Source organism: Ambystoma mexicanum, chromosome 5q (genome assembly GCF_040938575.1).
Source record: "Ambystoma mexicanum isolate Mex_15411 chromosome 5q, UKY_AmexF1_1, whole genome shotgun sequence".
Lineage (NCBI taxonomy): Eukaryota > Metazoa > Chordata > Amphibia > Caudata > Ambystomatidae > Ambystoma > Ambystoma mexicanum.
Window position 1 is genome coordinate 1252394312 of NC_090933.1, and position 21179 is coordinate 1252415490.

At 43.1% G+C, this 21179-nt stretch overlaps 1 protein-coding gene and 1 long non-coding RNA gene across 2 annotated transcripts in view; one reads left to right on the top strand and one right to left on the bottom strand.

Annotated features, from left to right (window-relative positions):
• The window catches only part of LOC138497984 (uncharacterized), a 613371-nt gene that overhangs the window by 453125 nt on the left and 139067 nt on the right, over positions 1 to 21179 (bottom strand). The window lies entirely within an intron of this gene.
• Positions 1 to 21179, top strand: part of LOC138497983 (1-phosphatidylinositol 4,5-bisphosphate phosphodiesterase gamma-1-like) — a 738955-nt gene that overhangs the window by 414951 nt on the left and 302825 nt on the right. The window lies entirely within an intron of this gene.

Below are 21179 nucleotides of genomic sequence, written 5' to 3' on the forward strand. Positions count from 1 at the left end.
CTAGGAGAGAAAGAGAGTCGGCAGACAAGGCATTCAAAAGAGGAGTAGGTCTGCGTAGGAGTAACAGCGGCAGGAATCCTCTCAGGGAAGATAAGGGCCACATCCCCCAGCACGGTTGGGCCTGGGCACGGAGAGGATCTTGTAACCGTCAGGTAGGAGTGTGTCAAAGCTGGTGACAGAGCTGGCCGTGAACCATGTCTCAGTGAGAGCGAGTACATCAAGGTCCAGTTCCTCAAGAAGGCGACAGATATCAGAGGAATGTTTGACGGCAGAACGAGAGTTAAGAGTGGCAATGTGGAGAAGGTTGCCATCTTTGAAGGACTTCCGGGGAGGGGTACAGATCAGAGGTACACCCTGCGGAGGTGAAGAAGGAGCACGAGAGGGGGCAGGGAGGGAGGGTGGAGGCAAGGTAGCCGAGGACAGAGAAGGGGGGACAGCAGGAGAGGAAAGGAAGTTGATGAGGCGCGGGAAGCGTCTATCAAAGAGGTGAAGGTTGGCCTGAGGGCCTTGGACCAAGGCGGTCCCATTAGCGTAGACATTAATGATGGCCTTAGAGGAGTGGAAGGAGGCCAAGAGGACATCCCAACGGGTGCCACCATTAATGGGAGAAGAGGAGAAAGGAGAGAGCACAGAGACCATATGAAGGGTCCATAGGTCAGGTGAAGGCACGAAAAAGAGGATGTCAGTGACAGTTTCCTTGGAGGAGGCACTAGTGTGTCAGCGATAGGGAGGCCTGGGTTGGAGACCAGGATGTCCTTTTTAAACTTTTTCCTACCAAATTTAGTGAGGAGAGCAGAATAGTCAATCGAGAAGCAGTTAGAAAAGATGGGCGAGATAGAGAGCACCATGGAATAGGAGGGAGTGGGGGGGAAGACAAGACGAGAGCAAGCAGTCAGGAAGCAGGCAGGAAGAGAGTGGCAAGCACTATTTTACCACAATTTCAGAACACAGTAAACACAGTAACACAGTAATGCGTATCAGGTACCCAGTGGAGAGGCCACCTAAGTTTGAGAATCCTGCGAGGGGAGATAAGCCCTAGTATACCACAATTTCAGAACACAGTAATGCGTATCAGGTACCCAGTGGAGAGGCCACCTAAGTTTGAGAATCCTGCGAGGGGAGAAAGCCCTAGTTTACCACAATTTCAGAACACAGTAAACACAGTAATTCGTATCAGGTACCCAATGGAGAGGCCACCTAAGTTTGAAAATCCTGCGAGGGGAGAAAAAGCCCTAGTTTACCACGAATTGCGGACACAATGAAGTGTAGACACCATGCGAAGAAGTTAACAGGTATGGGTGGGGTGGGCCGGGGGAGCAGGTGGAGCTCACAAGATGGAGCAGCGCCGGGCGTCCCCTGCGGACACCTACATGGACACCTATATGGACTTTTACAACTTCCTCTTATAAAACATTAACAAAACCTCTGCCAGTGTGTCAGGTGGACTCTTGTGGGGGTCTTACCCAGTATAACAGAGAGTTCTGTCGGAGGCTGGTGCAGTGGGTAGGCCTATTTTGCGCACTTCTGTATGCCACATGTCCCCTGTGGAGGCCTGACGACATGCGGGGATAGTCAGAGGCACTATAGGCACCAAGACAGTGCTAGCAGCCGGAGCTTGGAAGCCACAAGGAACCAACATAGCCAAACTGCAAGATGTCTTCCAGAACTCAAGAAGCCTTCGAAGGCCGCAGAGGAACCAAAGGTGAGCTCAATAAGGAGAACTTTTATCAAAGCGCAGAAACAGGACCGAGAACAAACAAAACAATCCCATTCCTTTAGACAGGCCCAGACTATGGGAAGATCAGGGACAAGAGCACACAAACCATGAGACTCCTCCAGAGGGAGCAGCGAATCTCAGTCAAATACCCTGATTGGCATACCTGGGGGAACTGATGGTTGCGAGAGGAGCCGCAAGACTTGAGAGAGCAAAGATGGCTGGAAACCTGAGAGTGCTACCAAGCGAGCATGCACCAGGCTCAGAGCTAGGGATTTTATTCTGGAGGGATATGAGCCAAACATTTTTTTTAACGAAATTGGGGATATGAGTTGATATTGAGATTGCAAGGGTATGGGAGGGATACCCTTAAACATCTTTTGATAACGTTTTCCATATGGCAACATTGCAAATGGCACAATACACGTGTTCAAGTCTTTTGATTGTTAGCATTATTTTATCTGTAAGTATACTAGTGATCATTGTAGGAAAATGGTCAATTTTCAAGTACGTTCACAAACTAACATTGATGAATATTGGTTAAGATTTAAAGACAAGATAATTAGAAGGTGTAGAGATAGCAACACAATCCATTTTCAAAATATTGGAGGTACATTGTAACGTTTAGAGTACACTGGGATAGTTACTATGGCTGGGAATGAATCAGATTTAATCCCAACCTGACAGGAGCCTTTTTTTGGGGTCATTGAATAGGAAACCCTGCATTTCAAAGCATATGGTACCATAAAGATTTGTAAAATGTGCATACAAATTACATACATCTTTTCCTGAGATTCTGTATAACCTCCTAGGAATTTGGGATAATTAGTGGTGAATGCTGCAGTTTAAAGCACATTGGGTCAGTAAGACATATGAACATTTGATAGGACGTCAGGACAGCTTTACATGGGCTTCCTCCAAGGAAAAGGACAAGATCAAGGCAACTTTTAAATGGTCAACATTGGTGTTTAAATGAAACTTTACAGGGCATTTGGGGTTCACAATGGTTTCTGAAACATTAGTAATGAATAGTAATTTGCACAAAAAACTGCCTTTAGTTTATAGATTTATAGGGTGTTGAGGACTGCCCCCTAAGGATTTTTTATGTTATGTTATGTTCATATGCTTCTGTCCTACACTAAATCACTTTTGGCCAGATATATTAGGGTAAAATAGAAGGGCTTGCTACACAGAATCTTTTTTTGTAGAATCATCGTCCCACACTGACAGCTATATCCACTGCTAACCGTCACCACCAATGATCACCAGTTCCTCTTCCAAAAGGTCATACTAACCAATCAGTGGCAGTTCTCCAGCAACCCTGAAAATCATTACAATGCCCGTCAGTGAAATAGATTGGCCCAGTTCAATACATAGTAACGCCACACTTGCACAATGTATGTTCCCATGTGCACATAATGCCCCCAACACTAGTGCATCATTTCTCTATGTCCTAAGTACAAGATAACAGAGCCAAATGTTTGCACTTAATTTCTCTCCTTATGCTAATAATGGTCTCCTCCAGCATGTGACTTTGGGCTGAAGCAGGCTTCTTAGCACTCTGGGATATCTATGAACAGGGCAACTTCCTCGAATGGGCAGACCTCCCAATTCCCCTTAAGCGAAGGCCTTCAGCTTGGCTGCAATATTCCTCCCTCCGGAAAAATCTCAAAGCCAGATACCCCAACTTCCCTGCAATACCACCAGACGAGCCCATAATTGAAGAGTTGTGCTCCTTTGACTCCTTTAGAGGAAAGGTATCAAGGCTCTATACCCTATTGCAAACTAAGGCTACCCCCTCGTTCAGTAAGCTAAGACATAGGTGGGAGGAGGACCTTGGAGTTGAGATCACCGATGAACGCTGGTCCCAGATGTGTGCTCGCACTCACAACGTATCATACAACCCCCGGTTCAGATTAATATAATTTAAAGTGTTGCACAGATACCATCACACCCCAGACAGATTACACCATATGTATAGCAAACTCCCTTCCAGGTGCCCTAGATACGGTGCGGATTATGCCCCTTACATTCATATGATCTGGAGCTGCCCGCGGCTCACACAATATTGGTCCGAAATATGCATCACATTGTCCGCCTTACTGGATTATACCATTGATCCATCCCCAATGCGATGCCTCTTCCACGACTTACCCCGACTGGGTCGGGACTCCAAAAAGCTGGCAGGTCTCTGCATGTTATTAGCTGTACGCTGCATCTTGATGAACTGGCTCCGACCTGGAGCACCTACATATGCACATTGGATCAGAACAGTCACATGGGCACACGACACAGAGGAGGCCTGGGGAGCAATGCAACATTCGCACTCAAGGCCGAGAGACATTTGGCATAGGTTTCGCTGCTATATGTCCACCACTACCTCAAGTTCGGACACTGCATCCTCTACTCCTGCCATTTCTCCACACAATTGTCATCCCTTGAATAGTGAACCTTCAGCTTCCTACCCATGCACTTACCTAGTTCCCGGACCATCTCTATGTACCCGAAAATGCAGCACTTTACTATGAAACATTTATTGTTGTAATGGTATGTCCTATTGTTATGCGGTGACCATCACTGTTGTTTTGTTTGTCATCAAGTCAAATAAATAAACTTTAAAAAAAATAAAATTACCAACTCTGAAGTACAAAAACAGATTCTCCATAACGTACAAAAATTAGAAGCCACTTTCAAGTTTTCAAAAGTTAAAGCTATTTAATAGGGGTATTAAGCCATCGACTACCCAGTATTTTCTAATAGGGGCAAGGAAACCCAAAGTGTATTACAGTTGCCAGCACTGCAGGTGCAAAGACTTCCAGCCTTTTTCATTCGCTCTTGGGGGGCTGGAGAAGAAACTTTAAGAGCAGAATTCTTAACTGTTTGGGGTAATTATCAAAATTCTGTTCAATGCTAGGGAATTTATTTCACAGGAATTCATTAACCAGATGAGATTAAAGCAAATTGTCAAAACTAAGAGCCACAATTACTTCCCAGTATACATGTTTCAGACTGGCCTTTCTCTTAATAAAATCTCATGCCAATTGCTCCAGTGCATGTTCAGGACTAAACGGGTGAGACCCATGTTAATTACCTCCCTCGTCTTCTCCAGACTTTTCTACTGTTCCTCCCTTTTCTTTGGACTCCCCTCCTCTCACCTCTCCCCACTCAAATCTGTCTACCACTCTGCCAGCCGCTCCCCATCCCATCTCTCACCTCTTGAATCCATCTCCTCTTCACTCGCCTCTCTAGGTTGTCTCTCTTTTCACTCCCAGCTCAAATCCAAGTTCCTCTGTCTTGTTTTCAAATTCCTCTATGGTCTTGCTTCCCCCTACCTTTCCTCCCTTCTTACTTTCTATACCCCTTCTCGTTCTCTCCGCTCTGCTAATCTATTCCTACTCTCTCCTCCTCCACCACCTTGCGCCCCCTCCCTCTACCGCTCTTTCCAACTCCTCGCTCCCTTCCACTGGAACCGCCTCCCCCTCCACATCTGCTCTTCTCCCTCCTACCTTTCCTTTCGCTCTTCTCTAAAATCTTATCTTTTCCATTCCCCTCCCTAACACTGTTCGCTTCCTCTCCTACTTTGCCCACCGCCTCATACCTCACCTCTTACTCCTGCACTTTCTTACCCTTGCCATCCTCTCTACTCCCTGCTACCCCACCTCTGGCTCTTATCTAGTCTTAGTCTTTTCTCTCTTCTTCCTCACACCTTCTCGCCTCCCCTCTTACTTCTGCTTCTACCTCCACTAATACCTCCCATTCCCTCGCACACCTCTGTCCCTCTCCACTGCCTCCTCACCTCAGCAATATTGTAAACTGTTCCTTATACTGTTTTTGAGTTCTGATTCAATTGCCATCTTATGCTTGTTGTATTTTTGCTTGTTCTCATGTAAAGCACTTTGGATTAAAGGGTTATATAAATTCAATAAAATACAAATACAAAATGTTGACATGTCTTTACCATTTTGTCGTGAGTATATTTGCCATTTGAAAGGCCTCCTTAGTCTGCTATCTCTATGGATCATGCTTTACATTTCCAAGCTATTTCTAGACAATCTCCTTCAAAGTAAGAGTCATCATTATTTGCCAATGTAATACTTGTTGAGGCATTAGGAAAAAAGTCAGGCTTCATAATATTGACAAAATATGATGCAACAGCAAGGCAGCTCGATCTCCTATGATCGTGCATAATCCTGGTCTGGCCACAGGTTGTAAACAAATAGCATGGAACCAAAATGGGTCCACTAGCACTTATACTCCTGCATTAGAAATGGACTGGCTTTGTTCCACCTTTAAGGGAACATACTCTTAAATCAGGCGAGGAATATGGCAAGGCAAGCACCTGCAAGTGACATGAATGCGCTGTCACCAGCGATCAATACTCAAACCACTTGCCAGACCAGGGACACTCAAACCTCCGCTGTACGTAACAATGTCAGTCAGACGCATCAAAAATAACACAATCTGGTCCATTTGCTGGACTTTTGGGTTCATCGAGTACCAGTCATGTCTAGGATGTACTTGTAAGTCCAATAGAACAGAAATGGAAGTAACTGCATACGGTGCATCATCCAATAAGCAATTGTAGACTCAACATGATACACAGATGACCATAGACGCCAATGCTGGACCTTCAAGTTCACTGAGCACCAGTCATCAAATCTAGAATGTACTCTTTAGTCCAATAGCACAGAACTGAATGTATCTGCACAATGAGAAGATGTCATTGAATATACAATTGCAGACTCAATGAGACACAGTGGGCCTCATTAGGACCCTGGCGGTAAGGGGTTTGCGCCAGCGTTAGCTGCGCCGACCCCTTACCGCCAACTACGAGTTCCCATAGCGCCATGGTCATTTTTCCGCCCGCTTTTTGCGGGCGTAAAAATCCATGGCGCTATGGGACCTTGGTGTTAATTACGCCACCGTAATTTACGGTGGCGTAATTAACTCCTTCCCCACTCCCATTATACCCTATGGGGCCGAAATGGGAATGGGGAAGGGTAAATGGGTCAATGGGGACTTACCGCCCCGCCGACCTCGGAATGGGGCGGTAAGTCCACCATCCGCCATGGCGTAAACGGACTTTACGCCATGGCCGGAAAGTCCGTCGATGGCGGAAAAAATCCGCCAGGGTCGTAATGAGGGCCAGTGACAACCACAGACCTACAATCACTTAGTCCAGGAAAGATTTGGAATCGGGCACCTCAACACCAATAACACTGCCAAGCAGGGAAAGACACGCTCAATCCTAATAATCAGAACAAACTAAAATACATACGATCACTTCGGCATGCACTGGAAAGTAATCATAAAAGGGGATCTCCTTCCAATCCGCACAGACACTCACACATACCAATACGCTTGCTCTCTTCTCTACATCAGCAAACAATAGAACGCAGTTATACACCTCTCAATCAATTCGGCATAGCAGGACACATACGTATACACCTCTATGAATACCTCAACAGTCTTTAGAACGCAGCTATACTCCACGAAAGGAGAGCAGGCCATACTGTTAGCATGCAGGATCTGGCAATGTATTTTACTGGGCGTGTGGGAACTGTCCGTAGAGGCCACCGGACATGTTACTGGGCGTATCAAAATGGAGCATACCTGCTTTTGAGAATGAGGCAACTGGAAATACCTCTTTCTAGGAATGTTAAAACAGTTCATGTGCATTTCAGACCTGCAATACCCATTAATACTATTGCTGAAACTTCCAAACCTATCACGATTTATTTATGCACTGGGTATTGATACAGCACTACAATGACACCAGAGCTATTTTGGAGTTTTCAAGAGACAAAGCGGGAGGGAAAAGGAAAGGAAGTGCAAGGATTGGAGAAATGTAGAAATGTAGCAGCTCAGGTTGAAGGGGATAACTTCTGTTGCTGTGAAGCAAAGCAAGAAGCCCAGGGAATTGAGCTTGCAATTAGTTCTTGGTGAGTCGAGGATCCATCATCACTGGTTCTGACGTTCATCTGCTTTGGGTGTTTTAAATAAACTGTTACTTAAGGCCTTTGTCAATTGAAAGTGATCTTACTGCAGTTTTTGCTCTGACAGAAAGGTTTTCTATCATTTACGACTGCAAACAGCTAACCCTCTGCCACCAAGTCTCATTTTTTGGGAAAACACTTCTGGAGGTGATTGACCTGAGGATGTGGTTAGTGCTTAATGTTTTGATAGTGTAGCCAGGTATTTAGGGCTTCTCTCGCCCATCTGGTGAATGAGTGATGCACACAAGTTTAGCTTTCTCAAGGATGAGATCTGAGCACTACGGTGATGCGATCATGGTGTGATCATGATGCGATCATGGGGTGATCATGATGCGATCATGGTGTGATCATGATGCGATCATAATGTGATCATGTCTCCTTAGTTCTAGAAAGCGTAATAATCGGAGATGGGCTATTGAAAAAACGAGTTAAAAAAAAAAATCTGAAAAAAATGGTATTGATAATTCAAACAAAAATAACTGGGGTGCACTGGCAATGACAAACAGTGGAGGCATTGTATGCATTAGTACAAGGTCAAAGTATGAGTTACAGGAAAAAACCCTCAGAGTTGACAAGGTAACTGATAGGCCCTCTCATGTCCCCATCTAAGAGGACCTATGGCTCAATGGCTCAATGCGAATTCGGACTTCTGCCTTGCTGACCAGAACAGAAACCTGGACAATGCTACTAACAAAATGCCACTTACGCCAAATGATGGTGAAGGCAGCGGACGCAAGACTGTGGGAATGCCCGGAACAGGACTGTTACCAACCTGACTCAGATCAATCTCGTGAAAAATATCCAAGAGGCATCTGGGCAAGTCTTTGGCCAGTTATTAAACAGCAAACATAAATTGGGTACATTAGTAAAAATAGTGGAATTATTCACCAAAAGAGACAGTCCTTTTATGAATCGCCAAACGGTATTGGACTTTCTGTATCACGTGCCTCGATTAGGGAGTATTGCTACATCGGTCATTGCTTCTGTGGAACTACCTGACCTTTACAGTAAACACAACTGGGCTATTGTCGAATTTGTTTCACCAATAATAACCGAATTGGTGTCTTTGGCGGTAGCACCTCTGCTAAAAATAGGCTACGACATTATAATATGAAAAAAGCCAGTCCAGGGAAAAACAACTATGACTCCATGTCTCTTGATTTGGCAAAATCTATCACTTTAGCTATGTAACTGAAAGGCTTATCCTGTTACGTGCAAGAACAGACATCAGTTGGGTAAGGGTATGAACAAGGCTACTGAAAAGTGGTCCACGGAAAGCATGAGACTTTATGATGTATGATATCTGGAGCAAGTTATAACCATAATTTCGTGGAACACCAGAGGTTTTTGCTCGTTCCTCAGTTTGGAGGAGAGGGCTATTATTACGGACTGTGACATATTTGCGTTACAGGAGATTTGCATTGGTGGAAAATGTTATCATAGATGGTAGTAATGTAATCCCACGTTTTGCATATTGTTCTGGTCTAGGTCCCTCCGTGGGCTTTGTATAGGAGTGAAGTCCAGTCTCTCTATGTGTGAATATAGCAAATGTGGCACCTCCCCTTTTGCCTTTTGTGCCTGTATAACTGGCTTGGAACCCCTGGGAAGAGTATTCATTATTAATATGTATGATCCTCCAGGTGGGACAAATCATTTTAGTATTGTGAATTACTTTGAACAAACGATTGGCTGTTGGTGTAATGAGTGCCCAAACATTGGAGTAATATTAGTTGGGGATTTCAATGTATATTGTCACCTATCTTCCATTGAAATTGAAGATAGGGATTATGAAGTTCACCTGAGGGTTAAGATTATAACTGCTGTAAGTAGAACAAAAGGTAACTGGAAAGAAATTGCTAGAATGTCTGGGTGGAATGGGCTTACAGTATCTGAACCTTACGACCCCTGAAGTCGAAAGGATTTGGATACTTAGTCCAACGCCAAAGCCTCTTCTTGAGTAGATAATAAATGTACAGATGCTAGCACAAAGAAATACTTACAGCAGTTAACTCAGATAGGATTCATTTTAAGCGATCATAAGATCTAGAAATTAGCAATAAGTGTCAAGAACAGACGCTGTAACCTGAAAAGTAGCTTGAATCTCCAAGTGTCATTAGGGGGAAATAGGATTAGGTGGACAGACGGTTGCATTGATAGATTTTACCTGCTTATCGGTACACGTCCATTAGTTGTTAATGATTTAAATCAAATGGAAAACATCAAAATATTAACTACTATAAGTGAAGTATTGAATTGTGCGATTAAATCAACAGCAACGGTAGCATATGGGAAACAACATGATAACATTTATGACATGGTTCTCCAAGAAAGGAAGAAAAGATATAAAAGTGAGATATGCAGAATTAAAAGATATGATTTACTAAATTTGACGGACAAAAATAGGTTTATTGCTGGCGTTAGGACCAAATATAAAAACTGGCTTCATTCGTACAAACATGATGTACGGAATGCCAATTGGTCAATGTTAAAATATTCAAATCCAATGACAAGAAATGTTGGCATCTCTACAGACAGTACCTCCCAGAGAGTGAACCAAAAATTCTCAATCCCATAGCTGCGGGGTTATGGGAAACTTATATTTGTCAAGTGATTTACAGAGAAAAGGCACCAAATCCTAGCGGGGATAATTTAGGATGGAGATATGGACACAATTTCCAGTTTGATCTAGAAGATGTCACGAATGTTGTTAATAGACTAAAACCATCACGTTCAGCTGGCCCCGCCCCCAACGGCATATCGAATGCCGTTATAAAGTGCGATCCTACTACCTGGGACCCGATATTACTAAGATTGTTTTCATCTATCTCGGAGGAGGGAAGTGTTCCAGATAGTTGGCGCTATACAATATTTATACCTGTGTTTAAGAAGGGAACTAGAACAGAAACAGCAAACTACTGCATGCTGGCTATGATCGATGCTTGTTCAAAAATGTTCTTTATCTCCTCGGCTGGGGCATCCCTCTGGAACAGCCTCCCTGCCTCTCTCAAACTTGAGCAGAACCACCTGCGGTTCCGGAAGCAACTCAAGACCTTTCTTTTCGCTTCCGCTTTCTCTCTTCCTCTCCCCTGCTGATGCACCTGACTGCTCCGTGCACTGGTCACCCTCTGAACTCGGGCCCAGGCTCCTGCATGTCCAGTTGCCATCGCACTGCCTGCGGGCTCCCCAGCACTTAAGCGTCTGTATCTGCAACCCTACAGTCCCTTCTCTCTGCACTTACGAGCCACCTGCTAGCTGCACTTGTGAGTTAGCTGCACTTCCCCCTTCGCCTCCCCCTGGAACTTCTTCCCTTCCCTCTTCCCTGCACTTGCATGATCTAAATGACACAAGGCCTAGTAACATCATTTTTATTTATTATTTCCTCTCTTTGTTTCCCCCTCTTGTCTTGTCGTGCCTAGAAACACTTGTGTACATGTTCATTATAAATGCCACACCATATCATATCATATCATACATTATTGCTAACTAGAATTAGCAGCTGGGTATCCAAGAATACATTATCATGCCAGCAAACAGGCTTCAGATCAGGATTAAGTACCCTAGATAACATTAACATTGAATTATCTTATATCGGTAACAAGGTTCAGCTCAGCAGGAAAGAACTATATCTGTGCTAGATAGATTACACTGCTGCATTCAATAGTGTTGATAGATCAAGGCTATGGGGGAAATTGTTGAAATGGCGTATCTGCCCTTATCCGTTGCACTTTATTAAAGCTATGCATAGTGATACAATGGTTGCAGTTCGCCTAAACACCAAGGGTATACTAACACGAGATATTAAGACAAACAGAGGCCAAAGGTAAAGCTGTGTCTTGGCCCCGGTATTATTTAATCTTTACCTGGCCGACTTGAACGCAGCTTTTAAAGACGCTTGTAGATGGCCCGCTAAGATTGGGAAGGAAGAAATACCTTGGTTAACATACCCTGGCTACACTGTTGTCTTGGACCGGACTCCCATCGGCCTACAGCGATCACTAGAAGCCCTATATAATTTTGCTGCAGAGAACAACATGATTGTTAACTTAAGCAAAACTAAGGTGATGGTTGTAGGAGCCTCCTTGCAAAGTAAACCTATGTTTTGCTGGAAAATGAATGGTGTTCCATTAGAGGTAGTGACTACCTATACCTATCTTGGCATTCCTATTCTTAATAACCCTTCTAATATTTTATGTTAGAAAACATTGACCAAGAGGGTAATAAGTAAATGGAACATAATTAAAGTGTTTCTTGCACAGTAGCACTCAGTTGAAGGGTTTTTGTAAATGTATCAGATGAGTATTATCTGAAGCATATTATATGGCCTCGAGTTGCTCCCGGAGAAACAAGTATAATGGTTTCAGAGACTAAAAGGCAAACTATAGAGATCGGTATTGAAGCTCCTGAGATCAGTTCCCATTGAAGCTATTAGAAGCGAATTCGGTCTTACTTCCCTCAATTCATTATGGAAAGCCCAGTCGTGTAAGCTGTATGTCAAACTCGAGTCTACGAAATCGACTGAAGAATACCAAGGTAATAAATGTAATCCCTTAATGGATAACATTCAATTAACGTCAGAAGCCCTTTTACAGAATCTTTGCTTGATACCTCCGCTTGAGCACCCGGAACTGCTGATATGCTTTTTTAAAAAAAAAACTAAAAACTAAAGTGAGAGAATATAGCTCATTGGATATCAAGCAGCTACAAACAATACAGAACTCAGGGATTTAGTCCGGGAGGTCCTCGGGATTATCCGGTGTAATTTTGTAGTTACGATTCTAAACGTTTCATCATGTATTTAAAGTTTCATATTTTACTATGTTATGAATATACTGGTGCCTGGGTCGGCATCCCATTTAAGGATAGAAAATACAGATATTGTCAAACTGATATTGAAACCTCAAGGCACCTACTTACGGGTTGCCTTTCTTTGATCCAATTCTACTTGAAAGGATACGCTAACTTTTTCTATTTTGGGCTGCAATATACTCTGCAAGATACCTGGTTATTACTGGGGCTGCTTACTATATTTGGAAGAGAGTGGTTTTTATCCCATGTAGATGGTGGCACCAAGTAATTATTTCAAAATATGTATGACTGTGTATACGTGACACATTATGTTAGAGCAAACTGCTGAGGATGAAATCGGAACTAAACTTGATTTATTAGATTGAAATATTGTGAAAAAACGTAATTGTGTTGATTGACATTTTAATAGTTAACAACCAGATGATTGTACTTAATGATGTGAAATGTGATTGAGTTTAATGTTGTTTCTTTATGCAAAATGTTTATTTTGTTAACCATATGTATGTAAAAATACAAAAATACCTCCCATAACAGTCAGACCAGCAATCTTCTTTCATGACAGTGACCCTATATAAAATTTAAATATACTGTGAAATTAACAAGCGTGCAATAGCCACAGAGGAAGGACAACCATTCAATGTGTATTTCAATTTGCCTACGCCCAGAGTGATCCTCTGCAGAACACAGTGCATCACCTTTCATTGCAGCACATATATTTGCACAAAAATCGAACAGTCGAAGCCTGGCCATCACCTGGGGAATTTGGGGTGGACAAGCCAGTAAAGGCCAGGTCTTTCGAGCCCTCTGCACCCCTAACACTGGCTCTGCTGGGAACTATATCAGTGGAAGAAGTGAGAGGGGCACTCTATTCCCGAGGCAGCACTCTACCCCTGGCTGGGTTACATATAGCGAAACGGGCACTATGCCCCTGTGACTTTGTTGGAGAGTCAATGATATGCTCGTGCCATATCCCCGAGAGTGCGCCAAGAAGCGGGCTAGGCACTACTATATTCCTTAGAATGTACTTAGATCAGAGATCCAGAGGGAGACCAGTGTGCCCGTTGAAGAGATGCCTAAAACATTACATTGTGTCCCCCTCTGAAACCTCTTGCTTAGTTTCTTAGGAGCCAGGTACCTCCTATTCCTTTTTAGATAACCTCCTCGTACTTATACTCATTTATCCCATTCGCCAACCTGACAACCAATCCATAACCCTCAAACTCGTATGTCTGTGTCGCGTGTTCATTTGGTTAGCTGCATTATCCATCGGTTCCTAGCAACATTCAGCACGTGAAATAATGTTCCCAAGTCCGCTAGTATCCTGACAGAGCTTTGATTGGCTCAGGATACGCTGCGCTGCTCAGTAACCCGCTCTCCTCTAGTATCCATCCCCACACACACCCTCTGACCGCCAAACTGTATTCTAGATTGTGGACAGGGCACTTCTCTGACCAACAAAAAACAAGATGGCGGCAATGCTAAAAGGTCCATCTAGGCTTGTTTTGCAAATGAATTACATTTTGGTCTTTTTAAAAGGTTTGTACATAGACGTTAAATAGCCTGGAATATTGCTGCTCATCCCTTAGCCGGTGCATTACTGTGCCACTGGGTCGCACAAGTCTTATACAGGCACAGATTTACAACATTGTATCTGTATTATAAGCTTCTGGGAGGAAGACTATGTTGATGTCATTGGCAGAGCTGTGGTTGCTGCTCCCTGCGGTAAGTGAAACGACTTGAGCTTTGCAACCTTCAGGTACGATGTGCCAAGCCAAGATCCCCAGTCGGAGCACGACTGTACTGGGCAGGCAAAACATTTGCTTTAAAGGATATGACGCCTTTTGACACTTTTTTGATCCTCATAAAAAGATTCATCTCCTGGACCTATGTTGGAAATTTAAAAAAACACTATAACTCCATTTAAAGTTTTTTTTTCTCAGACAATACAGTATGCAGCCTGTCTTCTCTTATGCTGTCATTGGGAGAAGGTTCACCCAATCAGCCAAAGCAGTGCACGTAAATGCAACTGGCTGGTGCCAAGGATGGGATCCCCAGCGTGGTTTCAATAGCCTAGATTTATACAATTATGTAAGCCTTATATTGCTATCATGCTTTTTCAACTGCATAAAGAAGTAAGTGCAGATAACGGGGTGAAAAAAAGAAAATGGCAGGATTGGGTGGCTTGCCCCTAGGTAGCATAGGGGACATTGACATTACTGTATATTAATCATTGTTATGACTTGCCCCTAAACAAACTACCATTAGTAGATTCAGGATCAAATCTTGGTCATGTCACACCATACTTTATCCGAGAAGCGGCAAATACAACATTTGGTTAAAAACAGCAACAATCAGCATTATATGAAAATGAATAGAAAACAATGAGAAAAGCTATTGTGGGGACATTTCAAAAAAGAAAGTTATAGAGGCAACATTACATTATGGCCAATAACTAATGTATTAGTTTATTTATTTTAAAAATGTGATTAACGCCAAACTTAATGCAGAGCATAAGAGCACTGCACAATGAAATTAATAACATTGAACAACACTAATAAGGTGGCAAACACTCAGCAATACAAAAAAGAATAATACAACCAAAAATAATTAAAAAGGAAAGAGAAGATCATTAACTACAGGAAAAGCAGGAAAGAGATGGGAATAAGCAAGAGAAAAAATATGTGCAACCTTTTTATCTGGCAAAGAATCAATGATGTAGCAAGATTGTGGACTTGTAGTTGATAGGAGGCTTGGAGGGGTGGTTTAGGAACACGCTTGTGCTGCACACATTCACCTCGAAACATTTGTAATACATCAACCTGTTTGTTATTAGCTGGGCGGGAGGGTGGTTCAGTGGAAACGCATTTTTCTTGGAAGCAAGACAACGCAGAGCAACACAGGTCTGAATACCGATTATTTTTTATTATTATTTTATTGTTTTAAGAGCGGACCTGGCTCGAGAGCAGTGGAGCGCTGTACTGAGTGTGAGTAGCCAGAATTTGGACTGGAATCTTTTAACAGTAGTGCAGTACTGTGAGGTCTTGCGTCGGTATTTGCCTCCATTGGAATTAGTCCATGGTCAGATGTTGTTGAAAAAGCCATGTTTTGAGAGATTTGCAAAATTGGGATAGAGTTCCAGAGGGTGGGTGCATGACAAGAGAAGGATTGTTTGCAGGTCCTCTCTTTGTGGACGAGTTGTGCTCCAAGCCAGTTGGTCGATTTGCTGCTCGAGCAGAGTGTGCCACCAGATATGTGGACCTTAGCTGGCTGCCAGGAATGCTGGTGTGCTACTCTTGACTGATTTGTAGATGATACATGCAGTTTTGAACAGTATCCTGGCATGGAGTGGAAGTTAATGTAGTTTACGTTGGATGGCGGTGATTTGGTCACATTTCAGTGCTCCTGTAATAAGACGTGATGTAGCGTGTGGACTGCTTTTCAGTGAAGCCAAGGGAACAGCTGGGAGCCGTGTCAGGAGAGCATTTCCTCTAACAATGTGCAAGACCACCAGGGCCTGCACTACTGTTCATATGTCTTGCGGCAGGATGAAGGGTTTGATTTTTTGAAAGGATAGAGAATCTGAGCCAGGCTATTTGGGCCTTCTTGGCTATGTGTTTCTGGAAGGACAGGCTGCTGTCAATGGTGAAGCCTAAGGATTTTGCAGAGTCTGAGAGTTGTGGATCAAATCCTTCTCGGCGCATATCATTGACCCATTGTTGGACAAGTTGTTTTTAACGGGCGGACCAATGAGAATGAATTCAGTCTTGGAAGGGTTTAGTGTGAGGTAGGCGGTCAACATCCAAGTCTGGATTATGTCTAGCTAATCGTGGAGACAAATTATGTCCTGCGCACTATTTACTCTGATGTACTACTGAGTATCGTCTGTGTTTCAGCAGAGTGTCCAGAGGCTCCCTCTAAAGGTTAAAAAGAATTGGTGAGAGGATGGAGCCCTGGGAAGACCTGGAGGCAATTAGAATGCAACAAGTTCATCTAGACAGCTTTGTGTCTGTCTGAGAGGTAGGCGGTAAAGCAATTCAGGACAGTACCAGAGAATCCTATCCTGTATGGAAGGAGGGAGGGAGGGATGGATGCAGTGGTCAACTGAGCCGAATGCAGCTGATAGGTTGAGGAAGCATGAGTCACCCTTATCCATGATTTGGAGGGCATCATCCACCACCTGCATGGTGCTGTCTCGATGCTACACTTGATGCAGAACCTTGACTGTCATTTAGGAGGTGGAGTTATCGATTCTAGTGAGCAGTTGTGAAGCGACTACTTTTTCCAGTATTTTGACAGTAAACAGGAGGTTCGTAATGAGCCTGTAGTTGGCCAGGTCATATGGCTCTACAGTGTTTTTTTTTTTCAAAAAGAGGTTATATGAGACCAGTCTTGTTGGTGTCTGGGAATGACCCTTCTGTGAGGGAGGCATTGATGATACCAAGGAGAGTATTGAGTGTCATGCCCGTCATTTGTTTAATAATGGAGGCCGGGATTATATCGTCAGAGTAAGAAGTAGGTTGGAGGGAAGCAATCATTTTTAGGAGATCCGGGGGAGAGAGAGGAGAGAATTCGGTCCAGAGGTGCAATGTGCGTGCCAGGGCGCATAGGATGCAAATGCTGTGAGAGGTTTATTTGATGGTCTCTTATATTTTGTCTATTTTTTCAATACAAAATGTGTTGATTCCGTTGCATTTTCCTGAGTTGCTGGTACCTCAGGGTTGGTAATGTGATTAGAGACTAGCCTCTGGTATTAAGTGCCTTATCAAAGATTAATTAAAGTGTACTTGTTTTAAAACATAGTGAGGTCCTATGAGACTGTCGCTCCCTTTACATTTGTTACAAAACAAATTAAAGTAGTGAGCCAGTAAAAACTTTATCTTGGCTGCATCCATAAAAGTAGATATGTAAAACATTGATTAAACTCAATTATGATATACAAACGTGTGTTCATATCAGATTAAAGATTAAAGCCAGCCAACTCATGCATTAAAAAGCACTGAATAAAATAAATAAATAATTATAACTGTATGACATGACATATCTGGTTTATATAGAATGCATCACTACAATAACATTTCTTTAAAGAAATACAATTAAAAAAGCATCCCAAAGGGGAATAGGGGACAATATAGGGTAGAGGTTCCCATGTGTGTCATTAGATACGCTCGCCAAAAACCTTACAGTCACAACAGCTTCCTACAAGGGATTAGGAACAGCATTCTCCTCTGTAATTAGAGCCAAGACCCAGAGCGCCTTTGCTCTTTTGGGCCATGCCTGGTGTAAATAGGAAGACACTGCAGAAATAATCAACAAGTGCGATGTAGATTTGCATCGGGCCAATGCATCCTTAAGGTGGCGGATAGCAAGGATGTATGTGATTTCTTCGAAAATATTTCACCTAATGAGATTTCACTGAATCCATTTCACTGAAAAACGAAATCTACTTTTAACTTTTTCTACTTTTTTTTATAATGAGGGGGCAGCCCCCCCTCACCCTCCCTACCCTAACTTATAACCTTACCCCACACCCCACCTATTATGCATTACTCATATACCATTTTCGGTGAAATATATTCAGTGAAATCTCATTAGGTGAAATGGTATTCGAAGAAATCTACGGTAATGGTATAGCATACGTCTGCAAAAGAGGCTTGAGAATGCATGCCCTAATTCATTATAAAGAGGGCATAAGAAAAGAACATTCGCTTGGTTCTCGCTATTGAGCTGACATACAGGGCAAAGATCCGAACTGCTCTTGCACCATACAAACAGCCGATCGTACAGCCTAGCCAAACCTTGATGTATAGAGCCTGAAGATGTCCAGGTATCAATTGGTCTAAATCATTTTCATAGCTACAATCCACCTTAATAGCCCAGTACTCGGTCACATTTTTAGACCCAAAACATGCTATGTTTGCCCTCGACCTCAGAGCAAAGGCATGCCTACATATGAGCATGTGATTAGAACTAGAAACTATTTGATGGGGATGTTACCAAAGCTCTGCTAAAGCCAACTCCTGCAGCATGGAGCGGACATGAACGCACCATTTCAGGTCCTGACCCCCACTTAACAACAGGAAATCTGCCATCGCCTCTCTATATTGGCCCAAGTGTGGGGAAGACCATAAACAAAGCCAGTAACCAACTGGTGAGATTGCAGTTAGATCAGAAATGGAACTCTTGAGTATAACATAACATTGGGGGTTGATACAGCAAGGCACAATCCCTTTTTAAGGAATTTCTTGTCAATTGTTACCAGCCTAGACATAGATAAATGATCCCGTAGCTCTGTGCCAAAGGTGGCAGAAGCTCTGGCCTGTAAATTATAAAGTTGTAGGACTGGTGAGTATACACCATTGGCATAATTGTGGATGAGTTTCATTATGGCGTTACTCTGTCACTCAAGGGTGCGCATAGCCTTGTCCATCTGACTAACCCAGCTGCCATTTCCTGAAAATGGTATTCCCAAATACACAAAGGTGTCCACCTGCTCAATGGGCTGTCCTTCTATTGTAATCCTTAACCTTGTAGGACCCCTCTGCCCAGGTGTATGGAAGACCATAGACTTTGTCTTCTCATAGTTAATAACCAACACACTTTGCTTAAAGGTAAAATGAAACACATCCGTCTGCTGGCGAAGACCCATAGCGGCCGTTGACAGCAAAACAGCGTCATCCGCGTATAATAACAGTGGTATTCTAACTGTGCCCAGTTTTGGCACATCTGTTTTGGAGATCTGTAAGCCTGAGAACAATGTTGTTAATGAACACAGAAAATAAGGTCAGCGCAAGGACGCATCCCTGTCTCACCCCTTGCTTGATCTTAATCGACGCTGATAAACAGCTGCTAGATTCCATCTAATGCTTCCTGTGTTGCCTTCATACAGACCCTGAATTCCGCAGAGAAGCTGTGGTGAATATTAAGATCTTGCATGGCCTTCCACAGCTTCAACCTTGGAACAGCATACAAGGCACATTTAAGGTCAATGTAGGTGGAGTACAGACACATCTTCCTCAGATGTATTGACAGATAGAATCTAAAGGCCTGGTTTACAGTGCTCAGCCCGGGCTGGAAACTGGCCTGGAGAGGACTAATAATATTCCATTCACACACCCAGCCGTCCAAATGTAGAAGCAGGGCCCTGGCATCTGTTTTACCTGCGGTGTTGAGGAGTGAGTCCTACAATTCCCAGGACGTTCACACCTTCCTTTTTTATATAGCGGATTGATTATGGGCTTTGTTCAAGATTCCGCGGTCATGCCCAATTCGGAAACTACATTGAGTAAACGGCACCAGACCGGATCCTAAATATCTGGGGAACTCTAATAAATCAAATCAGTTCCAGGGGCCTTGCCAGATTTCTGCAGCTCCACCGACTTCCTGATCTCCCACAGTGTAAATCTCGGGCAAGGATTTTCCCCTAGTATCCGAAAATGTTGATCTCTTTTTTTTTGTTCTAAGCAAACCCTTGTAATGAGCCCTACTAGATTGGACCGCGATAATATCACGGGCTGCCCCTTTTCTTGACTAACGGAATGATATCTTTTTTTGCCCTAACGTAGTCTTTTAAGGTTTTTTGTGATTTAATCACAGACATTTGCTTGAATCCAAATCCATTGAATCCGAATCCATCGAATTTTCTTTTAAGCTCCTGCACCTTAATTATTACCCTTACCCACCCCCACATACATTTCCGGTCAAATTCGGGCAAAAGAATTTGATGATTTACTCCCTATCCCGTCTTTGAATGCGGAACAGTGTACAGAAGTGTCATTTTGTGTTTAGGTGAGGCACCCAATGCTGGCATTCATTATTATTTTACATATGGGCTAAAGGAATGCCACTTACATAAGACTCCTGATTAAGTCTTTGAAAAAGTTGCTAATTATGAATACAGCTGTCCAGATGATTTGCCATTTACATGTACCCCTTCTTTCAGTATGTTAATTGGCTGCCTTGACCAATATAGAATGTAAGTGAGAATCTTATCCTCGAGCCACTGCGCCCTCCATCCGCAGGGGTCTCCTTGTTTATAGCCATCGTCTCCAAATATGTGGCAACCAGACCCTTGAGCTCAATCCAGTGAGTGAAGTTGATTTTCCTCCATACAATCTCCAGTGGCTTTGATCGAAACATTTTCCTGACCGAGATTTAGGTCAGAGGTGCATTAGGCGGGGTTGTGGAGATTGCCAAAGGCTGGGATGCAGACAAAATGTATAGCTTGGGAGATGCAGGGAGTTTACTCTGCTGAGGGGTTCTGGACCAACATAATTGCTCAATACCTACATGGAAATCAGCTGCTTGAAGGGAGAGAGGGTGTGGTTGACTCTGTGCAGATAGACTGAATTTAATAATTTTTTGATGGATGTAAATATCCTTTTTGACATTTTAAAATTAAATATTAGGTAGATATATTTTGTAGTTTATATTTTGTTATTTTTCAACCTATATTTTGTAATCTTTATTTTTGTTGTCTATATTCTTGTCAATATTTTGTCATAGAAGCAATGCTGGTGGGTAATGGTCGTTACTGGGATAATGGGGCATGAAAATAAGAGCAACTGTCTAGTTGTAAGTCTAGCCGATGGGCGTCATTTTCAGGGGTACTGGGGTGTTTGTCCCCCCAACTTTCATGGCACACCATTTGGTCCCCATTCATTTGG